Below are 17,866 nucleotides of genomic sequence, written 5' to 3' on the forward strand. Positions count from 1 at the left end.
TTCCACAATGGTTGAACTAGTTTACAGTCCCACCAACAGTGTACAAGTGTTCCTATTTCTCCACATCCTCTCCAGCACCTGTTGTTTACTGACTTTTTAATGATTGCCATTCTAACTGGTGTGAGATGGTATCTCATTGTGGTTTTGATTTGCATTTCTCAAAAGGTATTAACTTTTTTACCCGTACACGTCTCATTGACTATTCAAAGCCCACTCATTTCTTCAAAAGTCCGCTCAAATCCTCCCACTCCATGAAGTCTTGCCTTATGAATCTCCCCCTTTTCCAAATTCCCAAATTGCTTGAAGTATTTTATTTGGCTCCTAATTGGGCATTGAATGAGTAAAATATATAGTATGTTAGATAGTAATACTAGCTAAGGAGAAAAATCAAGCAGGAAAGAATATGATGAATATCCAGAAAGGAGGAGGTTTGAAGTTTTAAATAAGGTGATCTGTGAAAGTCTTACTAAAAAGCAGAATTTTGAGTAGTAATCTGAGTTAAGCAAGGGGTGAACCATGTGGGTATAAGGGAGTGAAATTCCAAGCAAAGAGAACAGCTAGTACAATAGCCCTGAGGTGGGAGTGTATCTGATATGCTGGAGGAACAGGAAGTAGGCCATTGTGGTTGTAATGCAGTGAATAAAAAGATGAAGTTGGACACTTTGGGAGGCCGAGGCTGGCGGATCACGAGGTTGGGAGATCAAGACCACCCTGGCTAAAAAGGTGAAACCCCATCTCTACTAAAAATACAAAAAATTAGCTGGACGTGGTGGCGGGTGCCTGTAGTCCCAGCTACTTGGGAGGCTGAGGCAGGAGAATGGCGTGAACCCGGGAGGCAGAGCTTACAATGAGCCAAGATTATGCCACTACACTCCAACCTGGGTGACAGAGCAAGACTCTGTCTCAAAAAAAAAAAAAAAAAAAAGATGAAGTTGGAATACGAAATCAGAGAGGTAAGGGAACTAGGCCTTGTAAGGTCTGTAAGTTTTACTAACAACCTTGCATTTTACTCTGAATGGGATAGAGTGCCATTGGAGGGTTTGAGAAATGACATGATCTAATTTATTTATTAACTAATTTTTAACATACTCTCTTTGCCCTCTGTGTTGAGAGCAGACTGTGGGATGAGGCAAGGGTGGATGTGAAAAGACCAATTAGGAGGACTTTGCAATAGTTTAGTCAATAAATAATGGTGACAGTGGTGGGTAGAGAGATGTGGTTAAATTTGGAACATATTTAGAAACAGGTCAGTTAGAATTTGCTGATGGAATACAAAAGAAAGAGAGTTAAGGATGGAGCCTGGGCAACTAGAAGGTTAAAGGCAGCATTACCTGAGATTAGGAAAACTGTGAGAGGCACAGGATTTGGAGAAAACCATATGAGCTTAGTGTCAAGTTTGAGATGAGTATTAAACATATGAGTGGAGGTGTTGGCTGGGCAATTTAGTGTAAAAATCTGGAGTTCAGAGGAGACATCCTGTTGGGAGTAGATAGCTGGTACTTAAAGCCATGATACAGGATGAAATCAACTAAAGAGAGAATGTAGGCAGAAAAAGAGAAAAAATTCAAGCACTGAGTACGGGAGATGTTGCTGTAATTATCTCCATCAGAGCAGAACACCCTGACCTATCAGAAAGAAGTGCTGTCCAAGCCTTCATGATCCTTAAAACTGAAGATAGGATAGGAAACCCACTAAAGTGGAAATTACAAATGTTCACTAGGTATCTTTGACATAGGAAGAAAATGGAAAAGAGAGAGCTTTGGAGACAAAAACAGAATGCTCTCTGAGCTTTTTGTAATACCTGTAAGCTGTCTCCAGCACGTAGACTGGGTACCACATATATAAAATTCCATTTTAAGACAAGTGAGAATAATAAAAAGAAAACTTGATAACTGAAGAAGGTCACATGAATGAGTGTTCTCACACCAATTCTATGACACCAACTGTGTGTCCTGCAATTCAATTTTAATGCTACTAACCAAGAGTGAGCACAGTTAAATGAGGTTTAGCCTAAAGCGGCCTCCTTAGATATTTTAAGTTCATCCTAAAGGTTTCTCTGTACATAATAAACTGAAACCTAACTGGATGTGTAAACAGACTAACCTACTTTTGTGCCAATCACCAAGTTTTGGCCAATCAAAAGTGACCAACTGTTCAAACCATGTTCAAATAAGGCAAATACCAAGCTGCAACCAACGTGGCTATTTCTCTACCTCACTTCTGTTTTCCGTACCTCACTTTCTTTTCTCTGTCCATAAATCTTCTTCTTCCACATGGCTACACTGAAGTCTCTTGGAGGCTACTCTGGCTTGGAAGGCTGCCTGCTTCATGAATTGTTCTTTGCTCCATTAAACTCTGTTAAATTTAATTTGTCTAAGGCTTTTCTTTTTAACAGTATAGACCCCACAGGTTAGTGGGTTAGCCCTCCACAATATCAACTTCACTTCATACATCAGCCACAAGTGGTCCCCAGGATACCTGCACTTCTGAACAGCCAGTTCCAAATTCAGGGTTTCCCATGACACCCTCAGGTTTGATAATTTGCTAGAATGATTTCCAGAACTCAGGAAAGTACTGTGCTTATGATCACTGTTTTATTACAAAAGATACAGCGGCCAGGCGCAGTGGCTCACGCCTGTAATCCCAGCACTTTGGGAGGCTGTGGTGGGTGGATCACAAGGTCAGGAGTTCGAGACCAGCCTGGCCAATTTGGTGAAACCCTGTCTGTACTAAAAATACAAAAAAATTAGCCAGGTGTGGTGGCGTGTGCCTGTAATCCCAGCTACTCAGGAGGCTAAGGCAGGATAATTGCTTGAACCCAGGAAGCCATGGCTGCAGTGAGCCAAGATTGCATCACTGCACTCCAGCCTGGGTGACAGAGCGAGACTGCATCTCAAAAAAAAAAAAAAAAAGATACAGATCAGAAACAGCCAAATGAAGAGATGCATAGGGCAAGATTTGGTGGTAGAGGAGACATAGAGCTTCTAAGCCTTTCCCTTGTGGAATCCTGGTTCATCACCCTCCCAGAGCATTGATGTGTGCACCAACCAGAAATCTCCACAGAACCTCGGTGTCCAGAGTTTTTATTGGAATTTTATTACCTGGGCATGATTGATTACATTATTGTCATATGATTGAACTCAGTCTCCAGTTCCTCTCCCATCCCTGGAAGTCAGACTGACCCAAAGATCCAGCCTTCTGATCACACGGTTGGTCTTTCTGGCAGCCAGCTCCCAACCTAATGCTAATGTCCCACCATGAGTCACCTTGTTAGCATAATAAAAACACTCCTACCACAGGAAATTCCAAGTGTTTTTGAAGCTCTGTGTCAGAAACTGAGAACAAAGACTAGATCGATTCTTCATGATACCATGGTATAGCAGATCGCATTTTCCAAAATGATCACAATGCTATCTTCTATCCCACGTGCTCTTCTTACACTCTTCCCATGGAGACATAAGGGCTATGTTCCCTCTTCTTAAATCTCAGTGTGCTGTGACAAGAGTGACAGTGGCCCACTGACTTCTGAACTTGGACTATAAAGGATGGTGTAATTTCTGTTTGGTTTCTCCTAGGACACTTGCTCTTGAAATCCAGACACCATGCCCTGATGAAACCCAGGCCAGGTGGAGAAGCCATATGTAGGTGTTCTGGCTGACAGGTTTCACTGAGGTCACAGAGGACAGCAACATCAGCATCGGTCATTAGACATGTGAGCGAAGAAGACATCAGGAGGCTCCAGCTGCCAGCTGACCACAACTGCATAGAGACTCCTGACTGAGAACTACATACCTGAGCCCAGTGAACCTCCAAAACCATGAGCAATAATAACAACAACAACCAGGTCCAGTGACTCAGGCCTGTAATCCCAGCACTTTGGAAGGCTGAAGTGGGCAGATTGCCTGAGCTCAGGAGTTCAAGACCAGCCCAGGCAACATTGCAAAACTCCATCTTTAAAAACTATTCCCAAAAAATTTAGCCAGGCATGGTGGCACACACCTGTAATTTCAGCTACTTGTGGGGGCTGAGGCAGGAGGACTGCCTGAGCCCAGGGAGGTTGAGGCTGTAGTGAGCCATGATCGGGTCACTGCACTCTAGCCTGAGTGACAGAGCAAGACCCTGTCTCAAAATAATAATAACAACAACAAAATGTTTGTTGCTGTTTTACACTACCGAGTAGCAGGCAGTACATTTTGTAGCCAATAGGCAATTGAAACACAGAAATTTCCCATTACTTAAATTTTGCTGCCTGATGCCATCCTTTGAAATAAAAACTGAATGCACCCAATAAAATGAATGTGTTGCAGGAATATGGCAAACCCTGGATTCCATTCTCAGCTCTCTCATTAGCTCCCTGCTAGATCTTAAACAAGTCTTGCCATCTTTTTGGCTTCTGGTTTCTCATTTGTTAAAGGATGGGGCTGATGTGTTAAAGGAAGTTCCTATCCTTCTTGGTTTTTTCTTTCCTACTTACTAAACTTCCATGGTTTATACTCATCTTCCATCACAACAGATAGCAATGAAAGATTGGTTCATTTGACATTTCATACTTCAGTTAAAAGAAAAGAAAAGTCTCAGCTCACAGGATAATAAATCTTTATTATCCATTTTGAGGAAGAAAGAGTAAAATTGTCAGCAATTAAGACACAAGCTAAGATTTGAGCAAATGGGTTTGAAATATTCTAACCTGAATAGGAAGCACTTTTCACTCCAAAAATGTTGTCAACCCTTACCTACATGTTCTGCTTTGGACAATTACCTGTCACGGATGATTTTCCTTCTATCTCCCTTAGGCTGAGGATGAAACCAAGCCCTGTGATTTCTAAGCCAAGGCCTTCAAAGTTAAGAAGATAAATAAATTTGTGCACTTTCTGCTCTTCATGCACCTCCAGTGCTCCCTGGGCTCGTCCTTTTCAATTGCACTGATGGGAACTGATTTCACTCTTGTCCTTGCTTTTCCTCTGGGTAGATTTTAAAGCAAGATAAACTAATAAATAATGAAGACAGGTGAAGGAGGCAGGAGAAATTTTGTTTTATCATACACAAAGTGATTTATGTTGGTCATTAAGAATATGGATTTTTAAAGAATTTTCCTTTTATTTCTCTCACAAATGATAGATATTTTATGGCTTTTGCTTAACTTTGCTTGTTGTTGCCAGGTGTTTTTAACTCAAGCCTATTTATGTGATGTTTGTATGCTAGTATGGTTTCAACAATTTTTCCATCCAATGTAAGAAATTGAAGATTTTATATTCAGAGATTGCTAAAAAATATTGATTTCATCTATATCATCTTGTTCATGAGCACTGACTGTGGATATGAGTAACAAGGATATGCATTTGAGAAGCTTACTTTTTTTTTTTTTTTTTTTGACAGAGTCTTGCTCTGTCGCCCAGGCTGGAATGCAGTGGCGTGATCTCGGCTAACTGCAACCTCTGCCTCCCAGGTTTAGGTGATTCTCCAGTCTCAGTCTCCTGAGTAGCTGGGATTACATGCATGCATCACCACGCCTGGCCAATTTTTGTATTTTTAGTAGAGATGGCGTTTCACCACGTTGGCCAGGCTGGTCTCAAACTCCTGACCTACAGTGATCCGCCTGCCTCAGCCTCCCAAAGTGCTGGGATTACAGGTGTGAGCCACTGTGCTCAGCTGGGAAGCTTACATTTTTAAAACATTTTAATGTATGTAAGCATAAACACTTTCCTTTCTCCCCCTCCTCTATCAAATACATCCCACATTCAATTCTATTTACACATACACATGGTTACCTGATCTACGACAAAAGTGGCTTTGCAGGGCAGTAAAGAATGGCCTTTTTATTATGTGCTCTCTCTCTCTCTACATATATATACACATGTATGTATATATATAATTTGAGCCTAACACGAATATCAATTCCAAGTGAATTGCAAATTGATATATGAAAGGTACAATAATAAAACTTTTTTTAAAAACAGAACTAATTGAAAAAATTGGACTATGTTAATATTACAAACTTCTGTTTATCAAAAGGTCCCATAAAAGGCGTTAAAACACAAACCACAGAAAAGACACAATGTTTGCAATGCATGTATTCAACAAAAGATGTTAATCCAGAATATATAAAGAACTTCTACAAGTCAATAAGAAAATATGACAAGGTGATCTGGTAGAAATTAACAAAAGATTTGAACAGATAATATCTTATGAAAGATAAATTCAAAGAGAATATCTAAGTGGCCAGTAAATGTTTGAAACTGTGTTCAACTTCTTTAGTCACCAGTGAAATGCAAATTAAAACCATTTACAAATTAGAATCCACCAGAATGACTAAAGTTAAAAAAGACAGAAAATATCAAATATTGGGAAGGATTTGGAGCAACTGGAATGCTCACACTCTGGTAGTTGTGAGTACTTCTTTGGCCACATCAGCTCATGCTGACTGTCAGCATGTAGTCATGTTCTAGCAATTCCTCTCGGAGTAATGGATACCCAACAGAAAGATGTAGTAATGCTGACCAAATGATATGTATGAGAATGCTGTTAGCAACACTATTCATAATAGTCCCAAACTGAAAAACAACCCAAATGTCCATCAATGGGAAAATGGAAAGATGAATAAATTGTGGTCTATTACACAACACAATATAAAACAACAATGATAATGATACACAAAACAACATGGATGTCACAAACATAATAATAAGTGAAAGAAATTAGACACAAAAAATACTTACTATTTGATTCTATTTATGTAAAGTACAAAAACTGAGCAAAGCTAATCCATGTGTTAGAAGTCAGGATAATAGCTTCTCTTTGGAGGGGGAGGCAATTGGAAGGTGACACAGAGGACGAATTTCCTGTTTCATCTGGCTGCTGGTCACATACACGTGTTCAGCTTGTGAACATGCATCAAGCGGTATGTTTATGTGCACATTTTTCTATGTATGTAATAATACCATAAGGCATAAAACGAAATGCAACAGAAATACTAACCAATCTTTTGGAAGGTTCCAGCTCAGAACGTAATTACAGGTATTCTGTCTAATAAGTGTGCTCTTAAAAATGATAGTTAATCGCATTTGGGTTGTTTATTTTAGTGCTCAAGTGGAAACCACTATTTAAAGGAAGGCTGAAGCAAATCCTTTGGTAAATGAATAATTATTTCTGATGACATTTCAGAGTTCAGATGTTCTTAAAGTGTGCCTCTTCTAAAATCGCTTTTCATCCCTTGACTCTCCTATCAATGGGTGCAATATAAAATAAAATCATAGTTCTGTTCCTTTGGGAGTCTAATCATTTCAAGACCTTTCAAAAATTTCTTAATCATGACTCCACTTTTCAATGTTTTTTCACCTGCATTGAGCCAAGGTGCCCAGAAATGTTCTTTTGAGTTTCATAAATTATAAAAGCACTTAGAGATAGAAATTCAAAGGCATGCTCTATAAATATTTTTATGTCAAAGATAATATCAGAAATGTGAGATGATTAACATGGCCACTCAACAATTTAAAAGAAAAAGAGCTTTTCTAGTACTAAATCATAGGACTTAGATAAATTACTACTGCTCTCTTGTGAAAGCAAAATATTTTACACTTTTCAAATATACACAGGAATAGAGGATAGAGTATAATGAGCCCTCAGGTACCACTCATGCAGTATCAACATTTATAGCTGATCTTGTTTTTTCCACAACCCACATAAATCCTCATTCTCCTCACTAGATGATTTAAAGCAAATCCCAAACATATTTCATTTGCAAAAACTTCAGTACACACACACACACACACACACCTTTTAAAGACCACAATACCATTACTAATATTAATTGATGAAAATAATTTAATATTATCAAATAGTGAATCTACTATCATTTTCCTCATTGTCTCATGATTTTTTTGTTGTTTAATTTTTTATTCAGGATCCAGAGACTATATGTTGCATTTGATTACTGTATCTCTTGAGTCTCTTTTAATCAGTAGACTTCCCACCCTGTCTATCTTTTCTCCCAACAAAAAGAAACAGGCTGAAAAATTAAAATGAGCTGGGCGCAGTGACTCAATCCTGTAATCTCAGCACTTTGGAAGGTGGAGCGGATCACCTGAGGTCAGGAGTTCGAGACCAGCCTGGCCAACATGGCAAAACCCTGTGTCTACTAGAAATACAAGAATTAGCCAGGTGTGGTGGCAGGCACCTGTAATCCCAGCTACTCGGGAGGCTGAGGCAGGAGAATCGCTTGAACCCAGGAGGTGGAGGTTGCCTTTAGCCGAGATCTCTGAGCCAAGCCTGGGAGACAGAGCAAGATTCCTTCTCAAAAAAAAAAAGTAACAAGTTGACTTTAGTACTATAATTCTATTAGGATTCACATTTACTATTGTGCAAATACAGTTTCTTCACAGAATTGAAAAACGAGTATTTCCATCAAACTCTATGTCCCACCAGAAGTCCACTCTGAAATGGAATTATATCACTATCCCATTAATAAATTGTTCTATCAGCAAATATTTATTGAGGGCTTACTATGTTCGACACTGTGCTCAGCACATTACACTAATTATTTCACTCAATTCCCACAGCACCCTCATGTGGTAGCTATTCCCATTTTACAGATGATAAAACGGAGGCACACAGAAGTTAGGTAATTTGTCCAGTGTCAATCATTAGGAATTGAGAGAATTGGGGCTGAAATGAAGTTTATTTAACATCAAATCCATGCTTTTTTTTTTTTTTTTTTTTTTTTTTGAGACAGGGTCTCCCTTTGCTGCCCAGGCTGGAGTGCAGTGGCGCAATCATGGCTCACTATAGCCAAAACCTCCTGGGCTCAAGTGATTTTCCTGCCTCAGCCTCCCAAGTAGCTGAGACTACAGTTGTGCACCACCACACCTGGCTAACTTTTGTATTTTTTGTGGAGATGGAGTCTCACTGTGTTACACAGGCCAGTTCTGAACTCCTGAACACAAGGGACCTGCCCGCCTTGGCCTCCCGAAGTGTTTGGATTACAGGCCTGAGCCACTAAGCCCGGCCTGTTAAATCCATGCTCTTAATGATAACATTGTTCTGGGAGCCTAAGCATTTAGAAAATACTCCAGTATTAGAGAGTAAGGGGATGCCACCATTCAGATCTGACTGCTGTTTTTTTTAGTAATGTTTCCCTTATGAGGGCGGCAGAAAAGTTAAATGACATGAGTGACAGCATCCAGTAGCTGATAAGCAGCAGAGCCAAGTCTTCTCACTCTAGGCTCTTGTTTCCACCATGTAAAATTATAATAAAGATTTGGGGATTTTTTATTTCTTAAATTTCAGATCATCTTTTAAAGTATTTCTCATTCTTGGAAGCTGCAGAAGTAAAACAATATTCAAATAAGTAAAATTGTTCAGTGATTATGTTATATGAATTCTTTGAGCTGGAAGTGTTTTTAGACATTTTAGCACCACTAGTTTGAAACAAAATCATCTTTTAAAGGTGAGTGCAACAGGAAAGGCAGCTGACCCAAAAGGGTGAATTACTCAGAGTTATAGCTTTAGGCCTTAAGTTAGCATTGTTAGTCCTTGTAGAAGTTTGGTATATATTGGGCCAGGGGCCATGGCTTACGCCTCTAATCCCAGCACTTTGGGAGGCCGAAGCAGGTGGATCACTTGAGGTCAAGACTTCGATACCAGCCTGGCCAACATGGTGAAACCCCATCTCTACTGAGATTACAAAAATTAACTGGGTGTGGTGGTGTATGCCTGTAATCCCAGCTACTCGGGAGGCTGAGACTGGAGAATTGCTTGAACCCAGGAGGTGGAGGTTGCAGTGAGCTGACATCGTGCCATTGCACTCCAGCCTGGGTGACAAAGTGAGACTCTGTTTCAGGAAAAAAAAAAAAAGTTTCGTGTATATTTTTTCTAAACTGGGCAAGGCAATTGCTGTTCACCTCTAAGACTCAGCCCAAATACTATTTCCTGGGCGACCTTGCCTTGACTGACCCTTTTTTGCCCAGATAGAATCAGTTACAACCTCACATTCTTTCTCCTGGCAGCTTGAACATGCATGTAACCCACAGCTTCACCACAGCACTTATCACAGGGTACTGTGCCAGACGTTAAAGTGTCTGCCCAGTGACCCCCACCAGGCTGATGGTTTTTTGAAAGCTACCTTGTCTGCTCTTTTATCATCTGTCCCCCATGTGCAATGCACAGGAGGTACTAAATAGTTTCTGAATGAATGAAATAAATACAACGAGTCCTTGCTTCAGTATTCATGTAATGGTCCTAATCTCTATAATACAAGGGCAAGGAGTATGTATAGTTGGGATGGAGTGGAGAGAGAGGTGAACAAACTCAGGTCCCTACCTATGAGGCAACACAGTCTGACAATTGCTGCAAACCAGACCAAACACAGGTAAAGATGTGGGAGACAGGAATGGGTAGTTACTGCTTGTATTAGCCTGTTCTCACACTGCTAATAAAGACATACTTGAGACTGGATAACTTATAAAGGAAAGAGGTTTAATGGACTCACAGTTCCACATGGTTGGGGAGGCCTCACAATCATAACTGAAAGCAAAGAAGAAGCAAAGTGACATCTTACATGGTGGCAGTCAAGAGAGCTTTTGCAGGAAACTCCCATTTATAAAACCATCACGTCTCGTGAGACTTATTCACTACCATGAAAATAGCACAGAAAAGACCTGGCCCCATGATTCAATTACCTCCCACTGGGTCCCTCCCATGACACATGGGAATTCTGGGAACTACAATTCAAGATGAGATTTGAGTGGGGACACAGCCAAACCATATCACTGCTAATCAAGGCATAAAGTGGTAGAACCACTTTGGCAATTCATGATAAAGATTGCACCAGGGGAATTATTCTGCTAGTTCCTCCCCATCTCCTGTTTCCTGCTGGTCAAGTTTCACCCCAAAGAGAGGGGAGGCTGGTGAAGGGTAGAGATCTGATAAGGAACACAAGATTTATTTGTAGCTCAGAAACATCTGCAAAATTTCTGCCCTTGGGAAGATTTATTCTAATAAACATTTCCAATCGGCTTGAATCCATTTCTAAAAATACTAGTTTTTTTCATTAAGTAATATATGCTCACTGCAAATAATTTTAAAAATACAGAAAAGTTGAAAGATAAAGTCACTCATAATTTGATCACCCAGAGAAAATCATAATATTTTTTAGATAATTTTTGTCTTTGTAGTTAGGAATAAAACTCTGAACGATGATTAAATTTGAAATATACATCTAAATTTTTCAATAAATGTGTGAAGTGATATGGGGTTGTCCAGTGTTACACAGGATTTCTAAAATTCTTGGTAATGGGCTGGTATAACCGAACAAGATGAAACTTACTTGCTGCGTAGTTTAGTTGAAGCCAGACAATAGTCTCAATCATTCATAATTTGAAAGTCAATATATATTTTGACTGAAAATATGAATAGTTGACCATTTAATCAAATGTTTTCTGTTTTATGAAGTATATTTTTCTAGAACTAAATAATTTGTTTTTATCTACAGAGTGGGTATGCCAAAGTCATCATTGTTTTATTCATTTTGACATTAAATTCCATTACAATTATGCAATTTTGTGGGCACGTCAGATAATTCTGGTCAACAAAATTTTTGAAGACGAATAATAATACGCTCTTCACAGAAAAGTCTAGCTGGCTATACCTTGAATTCCGAGCTGCACAATGGCTGTCTGATGCACCTTTGAGCATATTTATTTTTGTAGCAATTGAAATATAAAACCAAGACAAAGGCACTGGTTTCTACTTCACTGAAAATAAAAGCAATATTTATTTTTAAAGTAATACTCATCAAACCTTACATTATTCTGTTTAGATGGCAAGCTGTTATTAACAGGAACTAAAATGCTATTCGTAGCACATACTACAGGGTCATCATTAACTGCGAGACTAGTATTTTTGTAGTCTTTCAAACATACACTCAAATTAGGCTTGGTTATTCCTGATATTTTCTAAACTCATTTGATATACTTTAGGACGTAAATCTCAAACAGAAAACCAGATGGACCCTTCTTGTTTAGAACTGGCAAGTCCATCTTATGTCAATAGTTTTTTCAGAGAATTCATTTGAACAGTACAATTTTTATTTATTTATTTTTTTGGAGATGCAGTCTTGCTCTGTTGCTCAGGTTGGAGTGCAGTGATCTTGGCTCACTGCAAACTCTGCCTCCTGGGTTCAAGCAATTCTCCTGCCTCAGTCTCTCAAGTAGCTGGGATTACCAGTGCCCACCCCCACACTCAGCTAATATTTGTATTTTTAGTAGAGACCAGGTTACACCATGTTGGCCAGGCTAGTCTTGGATTCCTGGCCTCAAGTGATCCACCTGCGTTGGCCTCTCAAAGTGCAGGGATTAAAGTGTGAACCACTGCACCGAGCCTGAACAGTAAAATTAAATGTTTTCACATTTTGTAAAAATAAAATAAAGCCCATAAATCAAATTACTATATATTATTTATTTTCTTGTAAATTTAAGCATTTGAGGACATTACTAATTATATCCCCAAAAAATATGTTCTTTAGCAGGGAAGGGTGTAAGTTTGAAAAACTTGTAGCTGCAGCTGGCAGGGTTTGGGGGCTACCGGCCATCTGAGTTTTATTAAAACTGCTGGCCGCGAAGCCAGTCTGCAGCCAAAATGTCCAGCAGAAACAACAAGCTGCCCAGTAACCTGCCGCAGTCACAGAATCGGATCAAGCTAGACCCACCGGCCTGCATTGAGGAGTTTCTACAGCAGTAAAATCACTACAAATCCAATGTGGAGATTTCCAAATTGCAACCAAATAAACCCAGCAAAGAACTAGCAGAGCTGGTGATGTTTATGGCACAGAACAGCCTAAATGTCTGCATCTTAATTATAGGAGAGAAAGAGAGAAACTTCAGAAGAGCCTTTGCTTTGCTACAGATTAGTCACTGCTACCCAGAGTATTTAAGTAATTTTCCTCAAGAGGTGAAAGAGCTTCTCTCCTGCAATCATACCGTATAGAATTCAGATCTTTGAATGACATTTTGCAAAGCTTTGATCTTGCTGAGAAATAAGAATCTCATCAATCCATCAAGCCTGCTAGAACTCTTCTTTGAACTTCTACGTTGCCATGATAAGCTTCTGCGAAAGACTTTATACACACATATTGTGACTGATATCAAGAATATAAATGCAAAACACAAGAACAGGAAAGTGAATGCAGTATTGCAAAATTTCAAGTACATCATGTTAAGACATAGCAATGCAACCGCAGCCAAGATGTCTTTAGATGTAATGATTGAACTCTACAGAGGGAACATCTGGAATGATGCCAAAACTGTCAATGTTATCACAACTGCACATTTCTCTAAGGTCACCAAGATATTAGTTGCCACTTTGACATTCTGTCTTGGGAAAGATGAAGATGAAAAACAGGACTGTGACTCCGAATCTGAGAAACAAAAAAACAAGAGAAAACCAGAGATGTTTAACTTTTCAGCCATTCACTTAATTCATGATCCCCAAGATTTTGCAGCTTGAGTGAAGTAAGGAGAAGTTTGACGTGAAAATGATGCTCATGAACCTCATCTCCAGATTGGTGGGAATTCATGAGCTCTTTCTCTTCAATTTCTATCCTTGTTTGCAAAAGTTTCTGCAGCCCCACCAAAGAGAAGTAACAAAGATCCTCCGTTTGCTGCACAAGCATCTCATCACCTAGTACCCCCAGAGATTATTCAATCATTGCTTACGACTCTGGCAAACAATTTGGTTACCGACAAGAACTCTGGAGAAGTCATGACAGTAGGAATCAATGCTATAAAAGAGATAACAGCTCGATGTTCTCTGGCCATGACTGAAGAACTTCTCCAAGACCTGGCTCAGTATAAAACACACAAGGATAAGAATGTAATGATGTGTGCTAGAACTTTGATTCAGCTCTTCCAAACACTGAATCCTCAGATGCTGCAGAAGAAATTCCAGGGTAAGCCTACAGAGGCCTCCATAGAAGCAAGAGTACAAGAATATGGAGAATTAGATGCTAAAGATTACATTCCAGGAGCAGAAGTTCTGGAAGGTGAGAAAGAAAAGAATGCTGAAAATGATGAAGATGGATGGGAAAATACCAGTCTCAGTGAGGAGGAGGATGCTATTGGTGAATGGATTGATGTGCAACACTCTTCTGATGAAGAACAGCAAGAAATCTCCAAGAAGCTGAACAGGATGCCCATGGAGGAGCAGAAAGACAAAGCTGCAGCCATCAGCACCAGCCAAGTTTTAACTCAGGAAGACTTCCAGAAAATCCGCATGGCCCAACTGAGAAAAGAACTTGATACTGCCCCTGGGAAATCCCAGAAGAGGAAATAAATTGAAATAGACAGTGATGAAGAGCCCAGGGGTGAATTAGTTTCTCTTCGGGACATTGAACGCCTTCATTAAAAGCTGAAGTCTGACAAAGAGACAAGACTAGCAACTGCAATGGCTAGAAAGACAGACCGAAAAGAATTTGTGAGGAAGAAAACCAAAATGAATCCATTTCCCAGTTTGACAAATAAAGAGAAGAAAAAAACAGAAGAACTTTATGATGATGCAGTATAGCCAGAATGTCCGGTGAAAAAATAAGCGTTCCTTCCGAGAAAAACAGTTGGCGCTACGAGATGCACTTTTGAAAAAGAGAAAAAGAATGAAGTAACTTCCCAGCAAGTTTTCCATTCCAAGAAGAATGCTAAGTTTGTGTCATTACTCTGAAAATTGGTAAATCAAGCATGTTTGTTTACATTAAAAAGTCCAGAAGCACTGTATTGTGAAAACTGCTGAAAATGTGGCAGCAATTTGGTGTTTTTATTTTGGAGACGGCTAATGGTGGGAATGTTAATGTAAATAGTGGTGGTAGTGTAAAATCAATTCATTTATCATTCATGCAAAAAAAAGTATTGAGTGCCTGTTAATTGTCACTGTAGACATAAAACAAATGAGCTGTAACCCCTTCACTCAAGGCATTGACAGCTTATCTGTGGGGGTGGACACACATATGTGTATTTACAGCGCAGTGTAAATAGTTCTCTAGTAGAGGTAGCTCCATATTTCTATGAGGTCACTCAGGCCTTTTGGACTAACTCTGTGGGGACAGGAGTTATATATTCTTATAAAACAAAAGAAAACAGGACAATGTTATAAGAGTAAGAGGTTCTTACTTGTACATAGGCTTACCTGCTGAAAACAGGCCCTTGTTGTACAGATTTTGGGTACATAATTTAACTCTTTTAGTCAATACAAAAGATTTAAGTGACCCCCTCTTTTTTCTTTTTTTGAATGCCATGTAAAGGATTTTTGGTTAAGACCTCACTTTTAAAACTGCCTTAAGTATAAATAGTACCTTTGGAATGTATTTAGTTCATCATTTGAGCAGCCTTCATACTGGTTTCCTCAGCCTTCCTTCAGCCTGTAATATTTTCAGCCCACTGTTTACCTTGTCTCAATAAAAGGTTTCTAATGTAAATTGAAAAAAAAAAAAGAAAGAAAGAAAAAGAAAAAAAAAAGAAAAAGAAAAGCTTGTGAAAGAATTTAGCCAGTTTGCTTTAGGCAGACAGTAAGGGAAGGGTCCCCAGAGAACCTGCCACTGGCTCCACAGCATGAGATGCTTTGTGCAGATAAGGGAACTTGCAAAGGGGGATTGCCTAAACATGTCCACGTGGAAAATTCCATTCAGTAACATATGCACAGTAAGGGATATAAATTAATATGGAGTGGCTCAGACTAAGGGCCCACAGGCACACTGGAAGGATGGGGTGGAGCCACCAGAAATTCGTGCCTTACACCCTTGTATTCAACTGTGAAGGGGGCAACTGGCAACTTGCTTTCAGGACCCTTCTCTTTGCTGTGAGCTTTCCTTTTGCTTAATAAATTCTACTCCACTCACTCTCTGGTGTCCACATGCCTAATTCTTCCTGACCATGAGACAGTAACCCGGACTTAGCTGAGTTAAGGAGCAAAAATCCTGCATCACTTGGAAAATCACAAAAGAAAATAAAAGAAGCTCGAACTAGCCCTCTTGCTATTCAGATTGTACTGGCAGTCCTAGCCAATGCAATGAGGTCCAAAAAGAGAGGAAGAGACTGGGTGGGTGTGGCAGCTCATGCCTGTAATCCCTGCACTTTGTGAGGCCAAGGTGGGAGGATTGCTTGAACCCAGGAGTTTAAGGCCACAGTGAACCACAATTGCATCACTGCACTGCACCCAAGGTGATTGGGCAAGACCCCCATCTCTAAAAACCAGATTCCATTTACAATAATAAAAAACTTATAAAATATCCGGGAATAAACTCAACAAAAGAAACATGCAAAATATATAATGAAATCAACAAAAAACTACAAAAATATTAAATAACTAAATAAAATTCAAGTAAAGAAGACAGACACCCTTCTTCAGGATGAAAAGCCTAAATGTTATACAGGTATCAATTATACAAATAATGCAATTCCAATTAAAATCTTAAAGGATTTTCATGGAACTTGTCAAGCTGACCCTAAGATCTATCTGAATTCCCAGAACGAAGAACAGTGCCCAGCACATAGTAGGAGTGTGATAAACATGCTGATTGAATGAATTAGTGAATGAACAGCTTCAATACCATCATGTTAGTCCATTTGTGTTGCTATAAAGGAACACCTGAGGCTGGATAATTTATAAAGAAAAAAGAAGACCAGGCGCAGTGGCTCATGCGTGTAATCCCAGCACTTTTGGAGGCTAAGGTGGGCAGATCATCTGAGGTCAGGAGGTCGAGACCAGCCTGACCAACATGGTGAAACCCCGTCTCTACTATAGTAAATGCAAAACTAGCTGGGCTTGGTGGCACATGCCTGTAACCCCAGCTACTCAGGAGGCTGAGGCAGGAGAATCGCTTGAACCTGGGAGGCGAAAGTTGCAGTGAGCTGAGATCACACCATTGCACTCCAGTCTGGGCAACAAGAGCAAAACTCCATCTCAAGAAAAAAAAAAAAAAGAAAAAAGAAAAAGGGTTTAGGCTGGGTGCGGTGGCTCACGCCTGTAATCCCAGCACTTTGGGAGGCCAAGGTGGGCAGATCACGAGGTCAAGAGATCGAGACCATCCTGGCCAACATGGTGAAACCCCATCTCTACTAAAAAAAATACAAAAATTAGATGGCTGTGGTTGCCCATGCCTGCAGTCCCAGCTACTCGGGAGACCGAGGCAGGAGAATTGCTTGAACCCGGGAGGTGGAGGTTGCAGTGAGCCAAGATTGCGTCACTGCACTCCAGCCTGGTGACAGAGTGAGACTCCTTCTAAAACAAAAAAAAAAAGAAAGAAAGAAAGAAAGAAAAGAAAAAAGGTTTATTTGGTTCACAGTTCTGTACAAGGAGCATGGCGCCAGCATCTGCTCCTGGTGAGAGACTCAGGCTGCTTCTACTCATGGCAGAAGGCAAAGGGAAGCTGGCCTGTTCAGGAATCACATGGTGAGAGTAGAGGCAAACAGGGGGTGTCAGGCTCTTTTTAACAACTTGCTCTTGCAGGAACTAATAGAGCAAGAACTCACTCATTACTTAGAAGACAGCACCAAACCATTCATGAGGGATGCACCCCCATGTGACCCAAGACCTCCCGCTAGCTCCACCTCCAATATTGGGGGTCAAATTTCAGCACAAGATTTGGAGGGTCAAACATCCAAACTAAGCAACCTAGATGAAACTGACTCATATTTATATTTCTAGGCCAAATTTATCTTCTGAACTCCAGATCAGTAGATTTGTCTTAGTAATCTCTTCACCTGATTAGTAAGAAACCAGTTCAGACTCATTGTGTTCAAAACAAAACTACTATCCCTCTTGCAAACCCTGTGCTCTTCCAGTCATCAAATTGAGTAAGGTTAAAAACAGAGTTAACTCTAATCATCTA

General features: G+C 39.9%; 1 pseudogene; it reads left to right on the forward strand.

Annotated features, from left to right (window-relative positions):
• The first annotated feature begins 12,630 nt into the window (after positions 1–12,630).
• LOC100983038 (protein SDA1 homolog) lies at positions 12,631–17,735 on the forward strand (annotated as a pseudogene).
• The last annotated feature ends 131 nt before the right edge of the window (positions 17,736–17,866 follow it).

Source organism: Pan paniscus, chromosome 21 (assembly GCF_029289425.2).
Source record: "Pan paniscus chromosome 21, NHGRI_mPanPan1-v2.0_pri, whole genome shotgun sequence".
NCBI classification, from domain to species: Eukaryota; Metazoa; Chordata; class Mammalia; order Primates; family Hominidae; genus Pan; species Pan paniscus.